The sequence below is a fragment of the Tamandua tetradactyla genome, chromosome 6 (assembly GCF_023851605.1).
Source record: "Tamandua tetradactyla isolate mTamTet1 chromosome 6, mTamTet1.pri, whole genome shotgun sequence".
Classification (NCBI taxonomy): Eukaryota; Metazoa; Chordata; class Mammalia; order Pilosa; family Myrmecophagidae; genus Tamandua; species Tamandua tetradactyla.
Window position 1 is genome coordinate 38,319,393 of NC_135332.1, and position 16,733 is coordinate 38,336,125.

Below are 16,733 nucleotides of genomic sequence, written 5' to 3' on the forward strand. Positions count from 1 at the left end.
TTTGGAAAAAAAAAAAGAGAGAGAGAGATATTACCTCTGTCTTTGGAGAAACTGCAGTCCCATCAGGGAGAGAGAACATAGGCACAAAGAGAATTTGATGCCTAGAGTCTCAACAATCTCAATTACCATTATTAGTATAATGTAGTAGTAACTGCCCTATAACACTGTGCCACATTTTAATGGTTTTTGACTTGTGGAGTAGATAGGAAAGAGATGAACTTACATCACAGGTGAAGGCGTCAGGACGCTGAGATGCAGATGAGTTTCCCCAGGCCACATAGCTGGGAAACACAGAGCAAGACGGTGTGTGTTCGGCACAGTGGAGACCTTGGCGTCAGATCGTGCTTTTCCAGAAAGGTGCCCAGAGGGGGTTGTGGTTTTGCAGGGTGTGGAAGGTGGCAAGGGCAGACATGTCTGGAAGTGGGGGAGGAGGACTTAAAGATGAGGCGGGAAGTCCAGCGAGATTGCTTACTGATGATGGGTGGCCAGCTCCTCTAGTGTTCATCGTTGGAGCCTGTCCCCCTTCCAGGTTCTTTGCTGGTTTTTGTCTGGGTCTTCCTATTGTGACAGTGTCTGAAAGATGGTCTGAGGTCACCTTTGGGCCCTGGCCTTGGGTAACAGCTCCGATTTTCATTTTCTTGACCTGTTCAGAGAAAGCGGCAGTGCTACCACAGAGGACCCCATACTGGACCCGAGAGCTTGTGGGGCATACTGATTGCAGTTGGGGTCCTGGAGCTGTTCATTAGGAGCTTGAAAGAAGACAGCGTGCAGACTTCCTGTCTCTGAAACCTGGGTCTGGAAAGGTTGCTGGAGGGTCCTGGGTCGCAGGGGCTGGGGAGAAAAGGAAGCCACACACTTAAACATGTTAAGCACTTCTTGGTATTCAGGTCTTAATGTAAAGGGAGTATTTAAGTTGCACATTTCCTTTATTCTATTTTCCTGAGTTGTTTTGCTTCTTGACTGCAAGGAAGATGCTATGTTGCAGAAACATCTGTGCTCCTTAGCTGATTTATTAACTGTAAATCTGCAATGTAGAAGAGAAGCAGGGAAGTTAGCTGGAAAAATCTTTCTGCCACTTATTATGGGTTCATGTGGCTCCAGGGCTAGCCTTGGCAGTCCGCTTTGGGGTGAGCAAGGCCTTGAAAGGACACTGTGCCCCGGGCGCCAGGGGTCTGGGAAGAGTGGCCTTCTAAGCTGATATGGGGAGCAGCTCTTGCCTATGCAGAGCAGCCACCTTTGGCTCAGGGTGGGCTGAGGCCACTCCTTAGATGGTTAGGAAGAGTTCAGAAATAGCACAAGAGGCAGAGCCCTTGCTGTTGCTGATTTGGGACCATTGTTAGAATTCTTTCAGGGCTTAATAGTTATCTTGTCCATCCTTTCGCTGTACGTTGAGGAATCCGAGATCCAGATAGAGGACGTGACCTTGAGATCACACAGGTGGTTTCGCGGGACAGCCAGGACAGGAGCACAGATGTCCTGATTCCCACCGAAAGATACCATATTTCCTCAACTCAAGACGATTTTCACTTACATGCTGCACTTGAAAATTGGGAAGCATCTTACAGATTGATGGCATTGTGTCAGAATGGTGAATCTTACATCCATAGGGCCTTCGATTCAATCAAATATGGTAGCCACTGTCCATCAAGAGCTTGCTTTATGTGCAGTGTCGTGCAGATTGCTTTGAACACACTTGCCCAATTTAGTCCTATACAAAACAGAACCTTATTGAGTAGGGCTTTTTTATATCCATTTTCTGATGGGAAAACCTCCACTTCTCTTGATCCTTACCTGCACTCCCAGCCCTGCCTCTTTCCAGGCACCTCCCTTTTAGAAGGAGAGGGGCTTGCTGTGGTTTTCAAACCCCAGACCTCAGTGCCAGCCTCAAACGAGTCGTCAGTGTGAACCCCCCTGCCCTCCCTGCCTGGCCCTGCCCTCTGCTCTGCCTCCCTCTCAGCTTCTCTGGAATGAGCACACTTTCTTCCTTTGAGTGGTCACCAGGCTGCCACCTCCGAGTTTTCTGGATACTCCCTTGCTGAACTGTGTTCCGATCGAAAGAAACACAATTACTTTCTGAGACTTGAGGGCAATTGTGAGCACTTACAGTCTGCCTTCTTGTCCAATACTTGCTTGGAGTGCATCTCTTAAGGGGGCTGGAGAGCCGTCTTTGGTGGAGAATGAGCTATATGGCATTTGACTGTCTGGTGGGGAGAGAGAAGGTCTGCTTTTTGCCTCTGTTGGGGAGGGGGAGAGTTATTTTTATTTAGACATTGACGTAGGAACTTTAATCCAAGGCAGAGGTGATAATCTTGCTTCTTTCAGGTGCAGGCCAGTTTTTAGAAAGGCAGTGGAAGGGAGTGTTAGGTATGCCAGGGCCGTGCGGAGAAGTCTCCGGGGAGAGGACCTGTGGGGGAGGCCCTGTCAGATGTTCCTCACCAGTTTGCAGAGTGCTTGGAGGTCATATTTTAAGACAGTTGTGAGGGCCAGGGGTTCCTGCCCTCAGAGTCTCATTAAAGAGCTACGTGATGCCCAAAGAGGATGAATAATTCTTCCAGAAATCTGAGTCCTAGGTTTTCCTCTCTGCTTTCTTCTTGGTGAAACAGGCCAGTTTGTAGAGGGATACCTCTAACCCTGACATTAAGGAGTAGATGGAAAGACATACTAAGCAGCCTCTTGCTGTCTTTGCAGCCAAGGAAGGAGGTCCTGCAGAGGACAGTCCCGGGAGGGAGAAGGAGAGATTGGGGCAAAAAGGGCTTTGGCGGGCTGCTCAACCCTATAGCGGTTTCCCATCGATGGAAAATGGACATCTAGGGCTCCCCCAGCCTGCTCCCTGCTGTGCCGCCCTCCTTACATCTGGGTCCCTTATCCCCCCTACTCCTTCCTACCCCTTGCCCAGCCCTCCTGACTCCACATTGCCCACTCGGCCCAAGGGAAGGAGGAGGGTATAAGAACCTTCCATGGGTTTTCTCAATCAGGGCTGTATTAAGGAGCTCCTGGGATCGGGGGGAGGAGGCTCCAGCTGCTTGTCACAAAGTGGAAGTAGGTACCCCTAAGCCCTCTGAACGGTGTTTGTTCAGACAGGCTGGGAAAAGTGACCAGGAAGGAGCCTTTTATTTGGGCTCGCTGAGATTGCTGTGTTCTCATTGAGCCCCCCTGCCTGTGGCTTCCAGGCCTAATCTCTCGGTTATTACTGTGTACCACCAAGCAGATAGGGACGATAATTATAAACACTTTGAGAGCCGCCATTCGCCTCACTTGGCAAGGTGACTCAGACATTAGATGAGAATTAGGAAAGGAGAAAAAGCGATCAAAGGGAGCCCATACCCCATCCTCCTGTGATGCGGCTGCACTCAGCCCAAAATATGAGTTATGGAAATACCCCCAGCCTCTCTGCAGATGGGGAGCTCTCTGTTACCGGAATTCATGCTGAGCTCTCTCCTGAACTAGGTGCAGAGAATTTCCCTGTAACAGAGGGGAACTGATTTGTGTCTGCTCACCCAGGGGGCCACTGTGGCTGTGCTGAAGAGATGCATGGGAGAGAGGGAGTGAGCTGGAGAGGAAGATGTGGTCATAGAAGGAATGGCCGTACAGCTGGATGTTCTTATTTCTCGGTCTTGGGCAACAGCCTCCAAAGACATCCTTTTGTGTTGGACTGGGACACTTTCCCCGCATTTTAGATTTTCAGAGTGTCAACGAGGGCAGGGGTGGCTCTGTCTTGTTCACAGCTGTAGGTAGAGCACCTCGACCTGGGCTCAGTATTTCTGGGTCCAGGAGTGGCCTCCAGGAAGGAGGCAGGAGTCCATACCATGCACTTTGGCCCCAAGGGCAGGAGGCAGACATGCCTGGCCTTGTCTTGTACCTTTTGGTCAGGGTTTGGTCCTCAGAGTCTGGTTAGAACAACTTGAATGGAAAAATTTATTTCTGCTTCAGGAAAGGGCAAGAAAAATATTTGTTCCCATCATCAAAGTGGAAATTTAAGTCAATGACAATGGAAACTATTTCTGGCCATTTGCAAACTAGGAAGAGGAGGGGGTGGGTTGACTGCAACAGGGTGGAAGAATTCAGGCACTGTAAATTTTAGGGCGAAATAACAGCATAGAAATAAAAAGTCCCTGAGGAAACATAAACCAACACTTAATCAAACATAAACAGCAAACCACGTCCCTTTCACTGGAGCTGCTGCCGTCGGCTTCATCACCACCGCCTGTTAGTTTCGAGCTGGTTGTTGGGGTGAGGTGCTGCTCATGAGGACTTAGCCTAGAAGGAAGGAAGGAATACTGGGTTTTCTCCTTTCTCTGCAAAAGGTCATTGTGGACAGCCGACACAACTTCTCCGAGCACTCAGTCGCTGACCCATGCCTCTGCTCCTCCATTCCCCACCCTTTGTTATGAAGCTGGAAACCCGGTGGGGTCTGGGTCTCTGGATTCATTTGACTTCTAGAAGGTTCCTAGGTGAAAACGCGAGAGATGGAGGCAGTGACCAAGCCCTTTTGCAGAGTTTCATGTTGTGTTGGTCAGAAACAGGTTGGAGAAGAAGCAGCTGATCAGAATAATCTAGTGTGCAGGAGGGATGCAGAGGCGGGTAGAGGGAGGTAGGGATGAAACAAGAAGGGCCACTTGTTGGGAATTATTGACGCCGGGCAGTGGGTACAAGGGGTTCATTACATTAATTAATCTCGTTACTTTTGTGTTTGGAAATATCCATATTAAAAAGTTAGAAAACAAAAATCCCAAGGTTTCTTCCCTGAGCTTCAGCTCCTTGCATCAAGTGTGGTTCTCGTTCTTCCTGTGCTCTGTACAGACCGATTCTTCAGAGACCCAGACTCCAGGTCCTTTGGGGAAACTGGAAAAGGAAAAAATGAGTGGCTGGCTTTTATCAGATTTTTACTGTGAATATTATTTTTTCTCATGGAACTCTGGAGATGCACGTCTGGGAAGCAGTTTGGGGTTTCCCTGCCCCTCCAAGATTGGCTGAGCTGAGTCAGTATCCAGGAAAGTGGGAAGGCCAGCTGGATACTTGGGGGCCGCTTCCAGCAATCCATGTCCCTAGTTCCAGTGGAGGCCTTGGCTGCTGCTGGGACAGCCTCCTCGTGCTCGCGGCCTGCACGAGTGCCATGGTCCAAGCCAGAGGTTTGTGGCTTCCACTGGAGGGACTTGTGCCCCAGTGGCCAGGATGGGCAGACAGGGATGGGAGCAGACAAACTGTCTGCCTCAGTGGGGATCAGGAGTGGCCTTCCAGGTGGACATGGGGTAGCTGTCGCAGAAATGCCTGCTATTGTGAAACGGTTTCTAGGCTCTGAATTCTTGCATGAATCCAATTTGCTTATTGCCCTCATTGATTCCTGCCCTATGAGGAGCATTCTTGAGTGATGGTTTTTCTTTCTAGTGATGGCTCAATTTGCCAAATAACTATTGTGCAGCTGTTATGTTTGGGGTATTGTTAGGCGACACAAACGAAGAAACGGGGGTGGCTCCTGTCCGTAAGGATCTTTAGGTGTCTTGGGTGGAGATGGAGGCCTGTGTTCATACCCAGCCCTAGCCAGTCAAGTCCCTCTGTCCTCTGGCAGCGGAGCCTGCAGATTCATCAAAATTTCCTTTTCGGTCCTTGGTTTACAGTTCCTGGAGGAATCAGCACGTAAGACCCAAGAGAAGCTACTTTGTTCCTCATGGCCCGTGGACCCTTGTTTTTGTCTTGCCACCATGAAATAACTTCGCCTTTTCTGCCCTGGCTCCATGCGGATGTTTTGCTTTAGTTTAGTTTTGTTTTAAATAGGGGGCTAGTGACCATTTCAGGAACGGGTGTTTGTAGATCACCCTCATAAGTTGGCAGAGTTCAGTTCCATGTTAGCCTGGGCCCTCCTCTCCTTATTCTCCCAGTAACCCTGCTTGCTGTAAATCTGGGCTTGGCTCCGTGGCTGGGAAAGGTGTGCAGCAGGTGCTGTCCTGGCCTCTGTGACCCGCTGCTGGTCTTCATGGACTTGCTTTCTTTGAGCCTTCGGGGCTGGGGGCGAGTTGGGTCCAGTGAAGTTAACTGCAGCCCGCTGGTAACCTGGAGGAGCTGGGAAGGGAAAGGAAGAAAGGAGGAGCGCTGCTACAGCTCAGATTCTTGTGCAGTTACAAGAGTCACTTTGTCACTTGGAACATCAGAAAGTGGCATCTTGAAAAAGAGCCTCTGTGAGACTTTGGCTGCAGCGTGCGACTGTTGTCCAGCAGTACTGCCCTCCGCAGTGCCGTTACCAGGGCAAGTCTGCGTGTCCCCCTTTCACATCCTCCCCTGCCTGTTGGCATCATCATCATCTCCTTCCTCACCACCAGCACAGAGTCTCCCAATTGGGCACCTCCTCCCTCTCTTCCCCTTCCTGTCCATTTACCAGGTGGCCATCTGGGGGCTTCTACGAAAATGCAAATCTGCAAATGTTCGCCCTTGCTTCCTATTCTTACAGGGCTCCTGCAGACTGCAGTACCAGGGATCAGTACCCCCGTTTAGGAGCTGACTCGGGCCTGTTTTTTAGCCTCTCCACTCACCACGCCTGCACACAGGCCTCATTCTGCAGCCCTCGAAGCCCGTTACTGTTCTTGAATGTACTGTGTTGGTTCCCACCTCCGCTCCTTTGCATCTGCTGGTCCCTCTGCCAAAATGTTGCCTTCCCTAGTTCAGTGAGGGTCCTGTTTCTCCTTCAAGTTTTAGTTTAAACCGTGCCGTTTCTGTGAAGTCTTTCCTATTCCCACCCCCCATGTAGTTGTTTGCTGCTTCTTCCTTTGTAAAAACACCTCATTCCTGCAGGTGCAGGTCCAGAGACTCTTCTTTGCAATTCTGACATCCAAAGAGCTCTGAAACCCAGAAGTTCTTTTATAATTCACTTGGCTGCAAAATCTAACCTGAGCTGCCTGAGGCTTTTTGTTATACTTGTTGATCCCACTTGGTGTGAACAGATGTGTGTTCTGCTGAAGAAATCCAGTGTGTTTGATTGCAAGGTACCTGCCTCTGCAGGCCCCATCAGGGAATGTTATGTAAATATGGTATACACACCTATTACCTGTCTGAAATCAGAAACACCTCATTCCAAACCCATCTGACCCAAGGGCTTTGGATACAGGATCGTGGGTCAGTATTGTAATCATTTATTGGTTCATCTGCCTCTTCCCAATAGACAGGAACGGCCTCAAGGGGACAGATTACATCCTAGTCAATATTTTTGTGTTTCCTTAGAGCCATAAAGAGTATCTGGCATTGCGCAAATAAATACTCAGTAAGAGTTTGTTGGGTGAATGGATAATAATGACTAACATTTATTAACATTTATTAAGCACGCATTGTGTGCCAGGCTGTATTTTAAATGCTTTAGTTATTTTCACTCATGTAAGATTCACAGCAACCCTCTAAGTATGTACTCATTTCATCCCTGTTTTTATGGATGGGGGAATTGAGGCAGCTGAAGGTGCTTACCTGGGTCCCACTACTTAAGCCATTAAGTAGTGAGGTGGGATCTTTGAACCATGCAGCCTGATTTTTCACCATGTGTTATGTACCTCAAGAAAGGAGAGAGGCAGTGAACTTATCTGTTCAGGTGAAATCATAGGAGAATGTGGAAACAATGGCAAGGACTCTGCCCCACTGCAGTGTTTGTGCTCTTTTTGCTGTCACAGGGCTGAAATATCACCACTTATCCTGAGAGCATTTTTGATAGAGTTGTAAGATGATTGGATGTGTGGTTAAAAAAAAAACAGTTTCAGTGGTCATTGAGTTCTTGCTAAGTGTGAGACGGAGCTTGGTACTTATAGAAACAGGCCATCAAAAGTGATAGGTGTCTTAGTGATCTTGTTCACCCTTTTGCTTGAGAAGCCCAGAGAGGCAAAGTTATTTTCCTGAGGTCACACAGCACAGTGGGTTGTTGGGGCTAGATCTGATTCTCCTCACTGGGTTCCTCTTCTGTTGCTCCACATTGCAGGCCCCCACCAGTGCCGGAGGTGGAGGGACCTGGGGCTGAGTCGTCCTTTAGTTCTCAGTCCAGCACCAGTTAGTGTGCTGGCTGACCATGTGACTTGTGATTGGTATCACAAGTCCACTTCTAGACATAGAAGCTTCTCTGTGGCATCAAAGGGGAGTGCGGTATGTGGGGATCCCCCTTGTCCTCTGCCTCCCCCCCCCCAACTCTCCTACTCTCAGAGCTTCAGGCAGAAGAAACTGAGGCTTAAGTTTCTAGTCTGTGTTGCCAGTTAGAGAGGGTGGCTGCTTTTATGCCTAGCCCACAAACATCAGCCCCTTCCTGGGATTCCCCTGGGGTAATGTTGGGCTTGTGCTGGGGAGGCCCTTAGTTGTGGATAAAAGCTGGGGCCAGAGGGACCTGTAGCAAAGATTCCTTTCTCTGTTCAGGACAAGAATTTTGCCCTTGACAGATTGATTGCCTACTTGGGAGTCCACTTCCAGGCACCTAAATCCAGTCTAATTTCATAGTTCTTTTTCTCTCCACCTGGGAGAGGTGAACTGCTTTTCCCAGGAAAGAGTAAGGCGGGTTCTCGCTGCCCTCTGAGAATTCAGCATGCAAAGCCTGTGCGGAAGGGGTGGGGGATGGGGATGGGGTGGTCAGACAGATTATTTTTTTTAATTTAATTGTTTTTAACTGTTTTCCTTAGCAAGGTTCATGTTCTAGAAACAAATTTTCTAGTACCAAAGGTAAAACAGTTGCTCCGTGATGATAAAATCTTCCCAGATATCACTGCCTGTTGCTCTCTGTCTTGTACACCCCGCTAACCAGCTCACTCCTGTCTTTCTCTCCTAGGCTTTCCAATGTAAATATAAGCAAATATTTGTATATATTTCCCTTTTCTAGTTATATAATTAATAATATTTATTAACATTTATTAAGCACGCATTGTGTGCTTATTGTATAATAAAAAAAACCCCAAAAGTATCACATTATACACCCAATTTTTTAACCTGCTCTGAGTGCCTGTTAAATCCCACGAAGGAACCCCAACGTGAGCATTTCCAGTGGCTGCAGAATACTCCATGGGGTGGCTGTCTAATTTATGTGATCCTCTGTGGTTGGACAGCTGGGTGGTTCAGCTTTGCCTAGATAAGCAGGGTGACAATGAACATCCTTTAGTATCCTTTAAAAAAAAAAATACTTCTTTGATCGCTGCCTGAGGAGACATTCTTCTGTGTGGAATTGCTGGGTTGAAATTATGTGCTTCTTTGGGAGGTGGGTGGGGTAGGGTAAGGGATAGAGGGTTCATCAAATGGTATAACTGACCTTTAGTTCTGTTGCTGATTCCTCAGTCCTTTGGCTTTGGGGCTCTCTGATAGGAATATAGACTCATTTTCATATTTGTGAATGATTTAGAAAGTCAGTCTCTAGTAAGCAGAGAGAGAAGGAAGACACTGGCTTCCTGTTGCATCCCCCAGAAGTAAGGTAACGGTAGGACCTGGGAACATTGTGACTTCACCTGGCGAGGAGAACCCATTCCATGACCTTATTTGAATTTCTCCCTGCAGAACAGCTCTTCTATATTTTATAGAAATGGAATTTTTAGAAGAGATTTTCAGCACCTCCAACTATCTTTGGAAAAGCTCGGTTGTAAAAGACAAGTAAATAATTTTTTTTCCTAAGGTAAATGGAAATATTTTGCATCCCCAAGAGCATGCTCTATACTTTAGACTCAGAGTCCTCAACAGTAAATTACTTGATTCCCTCTAACAATACCCCTGTGTGGGAGGTATGTATAAACTTCCATTAAGGGCAAACGACACAGTACATCGAAGCTCAGAAATATGTAATTTCTTACCCATCTGGGTGGGCCAGAAACCCATGGTGGGGTTTTACTGGGGTGTAACTGTGGATATGTGTGTGTGGGGTCACCGAGGGTGTAAAGAGGTTTTCTCAAAGACTTATTGACATGAGTTAGTGAAAAAGGATTTGTCCTGCTTCCCTGCCTCCCGCTTGCTTACTTCGCCTGTGTTTGAGCGTGAGAGTGCCTGGGGAGGAGCTGATGTATACAGTGAGTCCAGCAGGCTGTTTAAGGCATAATCAAATCAGAACCCTCATTTTTGGAGTTACGTAATTTTGCAGAACGGCCGCAGAAGCTCCTGGGAAAAGCTGCCTGTCCTCCTGTTAATTTTAAGGTCCATTTATAAAATTAGAAGCTATGTTGAACAGAGGAATATGAAGTGGAACTTTCCTATTAAAGTTTTTTTTTTTTTGTCAGATAGCCTTATTTAACCTTTCTGTGTCTCAGAGGTCGGTGGCCTTTGCCTCTGGCGCCTTCATGGAAAAAGTTCTAAAGATAGTTCCTGTTTGTTGTTGAATAATGACTTGGGAGTGCGGATGGCAGGGTTTCCAACTTCTTTCCGTCAGCAGGATGGACCGCGGGCACCCAGCCCCAGGAGGGATGGAGGCTTGAGTGTTAAGAGCTGCTGCCGTTGACGGCGGCGTCGGGGTCAGTGAGTGAATGGTGAAAGTCTGTCTTGCCCATCTCCTCTCCTCCTTCACCCCGAAAAGCCTCTAATTAATTCCTAACATGTGAGCATCTTCTGAGTTTGCCTCACAGGTGTTGGTCTTCCACGGGCCTTGGGAACCCTTGGTTATTGTCCTAACAGGATATTGAAGGGAGTGGATAGTGTGAGAAACTCTTGAGTTTTGGTAGCCTTGTATTCAGGGGAGCATCACGCTGTGGAAGAACAGGCGGCCTGGGAGTTCAGGTTCTAGTGCGTGTGGCTTTGAACATGATATTGGTTTCCATTCTTGGTAAAATGAACGCATTGGATTATGTTCCTTTCCCACCTCAAAGGGATTTTGTTTCTTTGGGGCCCAAATCCGTTCAAACTGAAATAATGAAACCTTGACGAACCAGCCAGGAACACACCGTGTAGTCTTCCCATCCGTATCTCCACATAGTTTCTGGGTGAACTTCCATCAGATGCAGAGTCTTTCTTCGTTTAGGCCTTCGAGATGGGAAAGGGGCAGGTAGAGAAGGTAGGAACCTGGGTTTCCAGTAGCTTCTCCAAAGGCAGGGTAGATGGGAGTGAGTTGGGATGTGAAGGAGAGGAATGTCTGAGACGAGTAGGCTGCTGCCTCACCGTGGGTAAGTCACGTTGCAGCTGCTCAAGAATGGCCTTAGTGTTCCTTTTGCCATCTCTGAGCAAGACCTGGGAGCCTCTCTGAGATGCGTCTCTGCAGAGTAGGTATCCTGGAAGCCCCAGTAGTTCCTGAAGCTCCATTTCACGTGCCTGGGGAATGCCTGGTGTGTGACTTTCCTTTGTATTCACTGATGCCAATGTCCTAGGTTTTTCCGGAGCTATCTCAGCGCTGTGAAGGCATTTTCAGCGGCACCAAAGATCAGCCTATTTACGGAGAAAAGTTTTCTGTTATTCTCTCTATTTTTAAATTTTAGACCAGTAGAGCAGCCTTCCACCGGGAGGCTATACACTTGGGCAGTGTATCCCTGGCTTTTTGAAGAATTACCTTCCTTTGAGTTGCCTTTAATATTATGGCCGTGATTTTAAATTTTCATTTAAAAAATGTCAGCAAAGGCATTTGTCCACCACCTCAGTTTCTTTAATGTATTCCCACATGAGAAATTTCTCTGGAAATTTAGTAATAAGAAAAGTTTGGTTCTCTCTGAGGAACTGATAAGGCTTCCCTCCTTTTGGTAAAGAAAAGTCTGATCAAGTTGCCCTTTTTACCTGGGTTACCAGGAAGTGCAGAGCCCAATTTGGAGCAGAGTCACAGCAGTTCACTTGACCTCATTTTTTATCTATTTATAATATCTCTTTTCCATGGGGCCATCTGTCTTTTGTTGTGTTTTATTGTTGATTTAATGCCTCTTGTTGTTAGTCACCTCAGAACCTTTGTGTAAAGAAGTAGGTTAAGAGTATTGTAGAAATGAACAGACACAAATGAAAGGGCAAATATAAGGCCTTCATGCTGTTAGGAAAGCTTTAGAATGCAAAGATGTTCTTCTCTTGAGGAAGGAAGGAAGGGAGAGAGAGAGAAAAGGGAGAGAAAGAGAGAGATTAGGAGCATGGATTCAGGAGCCAGATCGCTAAGAAGGTTCAAATTCTGACAGTCACTTAAGGGGGTACCCTGGGCAAGTTATTTAACCTCTGTGTGCCTCAGTTTCCTCATCTGTAAAATGGGAATGATAATATCTCCTTTGTGAAGTCCTTGAGAGGATTAGATGAATTAATAAATAAGACCCTAAGAAATGTGCTTAGCACATACACAGGCTATATGTTTTATCTACAATAAGCAAGACAACACCACTTTCCATCATTGTTTGTCCCATCCTCTGGGAAATGTCACAGTAGTATTTGATTTATTCTCTCCTGTTCCTCTAACTTTGACTTTGTACCAGACCCATTTACCAAGCCAACTATTTGCTGGTGTAATTAGCTGAGGTGTGGTTTGTACCATTTTAATTTTTTTGTTGATAAAAAAGGGAAAAAAACCTGCCTGCTAGGTTTGGCATACTTTTCCAGAAGATTGAGAGAAACATGAAGTACTTCCTCTTGTCTGGAGCTACTGTGGGGCTTGCCAGGCTCAAGTTTATCTGTGTGGCTTGATGGCCAGGGCTCTGCTCCACTCTGACAGCTTGGAAGTTCATTTTGCTCCATTCCATCCATTGCTGGCTCCAGGCTGGCAGGGACTCTATGTTCCCCCTTCATCCTGCACATCATGGCCACTTAGTAGATGTTTGCTGAACAAATGAATGAATGGGGATTGAAAGCCCTTGCTGTGCTACTGGTGGATTTCTTCTGAGTTCAAAATAAGATAACTGAAATGAGAGTGATTTTAGAAAGTTAAAAGGACCCTCAAATGGAAGGGTTTCTGATTCCTGTTTCTTACCTACTCTTTGGCAGTGGCGAAATGCTGATAAAATCTGAGAGTTGGATGAAATGAAACAGCCCATCAGGGTCCCCTGCCATCTGGGTAGGTGGTGATTAAAAATTGCAAGCCTCACAGCTTCCCCTGGAGGGCTGTCTGCAGTGGCCACTGAAGATGAGTGTGCAAAGGCACTAGGTTTCAGGGGTCGGCTGAGGGCTGGCAGGGAAGCTGGGAAATGCCTTTGAAGGTAGCACTCCCCAAGATCTCATTAAATGCTTCCTTCATTGGACTGAGCTGGAGCAAACAGGTTTGGGAATAGAAACAAGCTAAGACTGGTAGAAGACACCTAACTATGAATTTAGTGGCAATTAAAGCAGAAAGACATGAGCATGTGATATTTTTTTTTAAGAATAGTGCCCTATAGTAATCCTTTCTTTTTGATGGTTCATTTAAAATAAGCATAAACTTGGTCTGTTAGCCTGGCTGCCAGAGTTGTATATATTTATTTTCATGACTGCCCTTTTACATTGCGCAAGAACCCATCCGTAACAGTGTATTTGTCTGTGGATGTATTTTGGTTTTGTTGGTGTCCTCCTTCCACTCCCGTCTGCCATTTCCTTGAGAAGTCAGCAAACCTGAACTGGTAGATTTTCCCCGGAAGTGGATAATGTAAAGCCTGGTTGATTTCCTTCTAGCAATGGTAGGATGTTCTAGAATTTTAGGATGCGTACTTGCCTCGCAGCCCTTAAGAGACTGCGAAAGAAGTGGGCTGGTCCATCACCCACCCTGCCTTTACACCAGCCAGCTCTTCTCTGTGCCGAAAGACTTCAGAAAGCAATGGTACTGCCTGTTGTCCGTTTTGGTGTGTATTAACCACTTCACTGTGAGCAAAATTCTTGCTGTATTTTGCTGAGATCCCACAGTAGGCATTTTCAATCCATCCGCCCCTGTGTTGTCCAGCTGGAAGACAGAAAACAGTCTTATATTTGAGACAAATATATATTTTAGTTAACTAATTAATCAAATATGTCAAGGGTCAGCAAACTCTGGTCTGCGAGCCAAATCCTGCCCACTTCCTGTTTTTGTAAACAAACGGTTATTGGACACAGCCATGCCCGTTCATTTCTGTATTATGTATGGCTGCTTTTGGGTGACAGCAGCAGAATTGAATAGTTGCCACAGGGATTGCAAGGATGCAAAGCCAAGAACATTTGCTATCTGGCCTTTTACAGAAAAAAGTTTATTGACTCCTGAAATATGTGGTGAGGACCTACTATGTGGTGGATGGTATTTTAGGCACTGGAAATGCAGCAGTGAACTTAATAGAGTCCTGACATGAAATATGAATGGATACACGTAAAAGTTATATTGGCAAGTGGCAAGTGCTGTGAAAAAATCAAGCAGATAAAGGCACGGAGACTGACACCGGGAGGAGGGTGTAATTTTAGGTAAGACCACAGGCAAGACCTCGGTCAGGAGGTGTTTGCGGAAACCCTTATGAGCACGTGGATGGTGCTCCAGGCTCAGGGCCCAGTGGTGCAAAGGCCCTGAGGCAGAAGCTTGCTCATGCAAGGAACAGCGGGGAGGTCCATGCAGGAGGAGACAGGGTTGGGGAGCCTGGGACCCAGATCCCTTTAGACCCCAGTAAGGACTTGGTGTTTATTCTGAGTGCAGAAGAAGCCATGGAAGGGTTTTGAGCAGAGGATTGGGAAGAGAGGATTATATCCCAGGGGCCTAGAGGGGCAGAGGTGAAAGCAAGGAGATGGGTTGGTGAAAGCAAGTCCATGGTCCAGTGCTGGTGGGGGAGGTGGTGAGAAGGGAGTGGATTCCAGATTTCTTAAAGGCAGAGTCCATGAGATGTACAGACAACTGGGATGTGGCAAGTGAGAGGAAGAGGAGTCAAGGATGGCTCCAAAGTTTTTGCCCTGAACAACGAGAAGCATTGTCCTCCGGAGGCTGACGGAGATGGGGACGGTCAGCTTTGGAGGTGAAAAACAGCTTTTGGAAACCTTTCTGCCTCTCCACTCTCTCTTCTTCCAGCTGTCTTCCTCCCCTACTAATTTTCTTTGGGAGGAATTTTGAGGAATTATATTATTTTCATTGGGTTGGTGGTGGCACAATCTAGGATTAGGCAGTGGTTGATTCACCTGTGTTACACATAGGAGCATTTGAACCAAGCCTGACTTAACAACATCAGGAAATACATACAGGTTTGCTCTTAGCATTTCCTCTGTTCTAAGACATATTTGTTGTTCATATTTTACTGTATGTAAAATCTGGGTGTACCTTAAAATTGATGTGCAAATTTAATACGATGACGTTTCCTTTTTTCTAAAAAAGCTGTTAGTAGTCAGTGTGGCTTATTATGGTTGTTTTAACATGCAGGAATTGAGGAAATCAAGTAGGAGCTGTATATTGAGCTCTTACATGCCAAGAACCAAAATTTTTATTCTCTGTTGCTGTTACCCCCAAGCTTCACAGCTTTAAACAGCAAGTATTATGAAATTGAGTCTTAAACAAATGCCTTCGAGGTCAGATGCTTCTATAGAAGTCCTTTGACCTAAGGAATTCAGCCTTTGTGATTTTTTTTTTTTTTGGTGTCTATTCAAATTCCTAATTATAATCCATAAGAAGGAATGTGATTTTTTTTTTTTTTTTGGTATGTTGTGCAGCGGGGTTCACGTTTCATTCTTTTCCACGTGAATATCCTGTATCCTGTTATCACAACACCATTTATGCATATTCTTTTTTTTTTTTTTTGGAGTGCATGGGCCGGGAATCAAACCCTGGTCTGCTGCATGGTAGGAAAGTGATTTTAGTATTCGATTTTGTTGACGTGCTCATGTGTCTGCTAGTTTTTTTTTTTTCTCTTTAAATCCTATATCACTCTATGATGAATTTTCTATTTTGTTATGTTTCTCTTTTATTGACGGGCGTGCAGAGGAATAGCAAATTTCTATTAAAATATTTCTGGAGGAAAAACAGGAGGACTGCAGTCCGGCTGCCATTTGGGGCTGCGGTCACCTGGAGGCTCGGCTGGGGCCAGAGGGTCTCCTTCTAGGTCCACTCCTGTGATTGTTGGGCGGCCTCCGGGGGCTGCCTGCCTGCCCTTGTCACTTTGCAGCTGACACCCCCAGAGCTCCTCTCTGACTTCTTCCAGCTCTTCAAATCACCCTCCAGGCCTGGCATTTTAGCCTGGACTTCCAGATGGAGAAACTGAGGCTCAGTGAGGTTGGTGCACTTGTCCCAAGGCTACACAGAAGTCTGCGATTACACTGGGATGGGAATCCCCAATAAGACGACTCCATCCTCACTTTGTTTTCTGGCCCCCCCCTCCACCCCCCAGTGTCGTTCTTGTGTGTTTGTGATGCTGCCATCTCAGACTGGCCCCGGGAACCCCTTGCAGGTCATCGCATTTCACTGTGACTGTGTGACTTGTATCCCAGGCGCATAATTACAGCTTAAACCGTCATCTTATCCTTGAGGCTCATCTCACCCCCAGCCCTCACCCCCCAGGCACACCCGGAGCTGTGTCCTCCGGGAAGGCACTTGCTCCTCTGTCGCCTGCTGGCCACGGCATCCAGGTGTGGCGAGGATCCCTGCCCGTGTTCCCAGGCTGCCCCGCACCTTGGCGCGGGCAGCTGGTGTGGGCACCGACGCCGGAGCTGTTGGCTGGCGGGCACTCGGTTGGTGGGGCCTGCTTCCCTTCATGATTGGTCTGTGGCCAAACCCAAAACTGTGACTCCCTTCTTTTCAGAAAATGGTTAATGTAGTTTTTTCTAATTAGAAATGAATGCCTGCTCCTTGCAGAGAGTTTTAAAAATATAAGAAAAAAAATCGCCTACGATCCTACTACTTAGAGATAAAAATGGTTTAAGGTTTTGGTATATTATCAATTGTATATGTACAT

The 16,733-nt window shown here is 46.8% G+C and overlaps 1 protein-coding gene across 7 annotated transcripts in view; it reads left to right on the forward strand.

Annotated features, from left to right (window-relative positions):
• Nucleotides 1-16,733, forward strand: part of MSI2 (musashi RNA binding protein 2) — a 501,147-nt gene that overhangs the window by 165,185 nt on the left and 319,229 nt on the right. The gene's annotated exons all lie outside the window — the stretch shown is intronic.